This window comes from Olea europaea, unplaced genomic scaffold (genome assembly GCF_002742605.1).
Source record: "Olea europaea var. sylvestris unplaced genomic scaffold, O_europaea_v1 scaffold3249, whole genome shotgun sequence".
NCBI classification, from domain to species: Eukaryota; Viridiplantae; Streptophyta; class Magnoliopsida; order Lamiales; family Oleaceae; genus Olea; species Olea europaea.
In genome coordinates this window covers 13,580-15,579 of record NW_019251371.1, presented here as the reverse complement: position 1 = coordinate 15,579, position 2,000 = coordinate 13,580, and positions in this window count along the sequence as shown.

The window sequence follows — 2,000 nt, the reverse complement described above, 5'->3', positions numbered from 1 at the left end:
AACTTTCACATGAGAACAATCAATTTACAGAGAATGAAAAAATACAATGATTTTGTATTTATTATAATACATAGAAAAAATACAAAGATTTTGTATTTAAAATGTTTTAACTCCTACAATAATTATAATGATGAGCTAACTATATATAGGGAACAAATAGGGGGGACTCAAAACCAAATAGTAGAGTTACACTGTTGTCAACACCCCAGCACCCAATGACGACTCCTTGTTTCGATATAAAGCTATTGGCACCTAGCTCCCATCTCCATCCAAAACACCTTCCAAAGATATTTTTCATCATTCCCCATCTCCATCCCAAACACCTTCCAAAGATATTTTTGTTCATTCCAAAGTCTTCTTCAAGTCTATCACAAATTCCAATTTTCAATTGGATTTCCAAATAGAACTTCAAATAGAATTCGCCAAATAGATTTTGAATATGATTCCAAATAGTCATTCTGAATAGAATTCCTCTTAACATGAACTTTAATTAGAATTGTTAATTATCTTCAAAAAAGAATTAGGGTCAAACTCAAATTCTAACAGGACAAACAAAAATGGAAAACAAAACTATCTTTGTGGGAAGGAGGGAGATTATATTTCATTTAATCCTGACTAAATTTAAAACAAGACAATTTAAATGTCTCCGAGACAAAATTGTTAGGGCCATGGGACCATTAATCAATTTCCCTCAAAGCTCACTTTTAGAAATATCACTTTGACTAATTAATTATTTTACATATGTAAGAACACAGCTATATCATTGAAATTATATATATAAAATCTAAGTAGGCAATTAAGAAATTTTTCCTCCAGTTATGTTATTGAACTTCTTTATATACGCCTATAATTTATAGACTAATCCAAAGTTTATGCCGTACTCTAGCCGGGGAAAAATTACATGCTTGCAGCAAATCCATTTTATCATATGATATTACAAAATTGAAATTGAAAAAAAAAAAAAGTTGTAATAATTGAATCTGTAAATATATACTCGAGGACCTCCAGTGTGTTTTACCTTTAATGTATAGAAAAACCTAAAAAATAAATAAAAAATAAAAACTGAAACACAAAATGAACAAGGCTTGCTAACTCCCAAATGGAAAATTTATGCTCTTAGTCGTATTTTGAGTACATAATATAGCCAAAAAAAATTTGTATATAATGTTTGAGACTAATGTCATATAGCTGGAAGAAATTAGACGAAAAAAATGATATCTTCCATTCTTGCAGTGCTAGGTTTTATTTTCATGAAATTGTCATAACATTGCTAAAATCGCTTCTCTTTAACCATCTTCGTCCGTGACACTGATCAACCAAAGTTTGTTCCTAACCTTGAATCCAAGAATAAGAGAATCGTAGAACAGAAGCCTACTAGTAGTGTAGGTCTACCAACCTAAAAATAAAATCAGTAAAATACATAACTTTGGTCCTAGGTTTATCCCTACGTGTTTCAAGCGTGAGGAGTTAAAAAAATATAAAGTCTAGGTGTCATAAATTCCTTACCAAAAATATAATCCTTCAAGTGATATCTAGTAATGTTCAATTGCATCAGAGCTAACTAAAAATAATAATCAGGATTTTGATAACCAAGTTGACTTCCTTACTAATCATGTGAGTCAATAGACCGAGTTAATGACACAGCAAACTAGGATTAATTCCTCTACTACACAAATTTGGGTGAAGAATAGTGATTTGAAAAATCTTGAAATAGATCACGGTGCTCTTATAGATAAGAGCATGTATACCTAACTTATTAGGTGTTTCTGGTGCATAATTGTACTTATTCATTGTGATTCATTCATTATTGCATGCATCTCATTTTTGTAATTGCTTTTTAGGTTGTAAGTTCATATATGTGCTTCTTCATCAAATTTGCGATGGCACATGCATTTATTTATTTATTTATTTTTTTTTGTGAGTTGATTTTTTTTTCATTTTGTGTGATTAATGCATTCGTGTTAAAAAAATAAGGGGAAACTTTTTTAACTACAGCATGA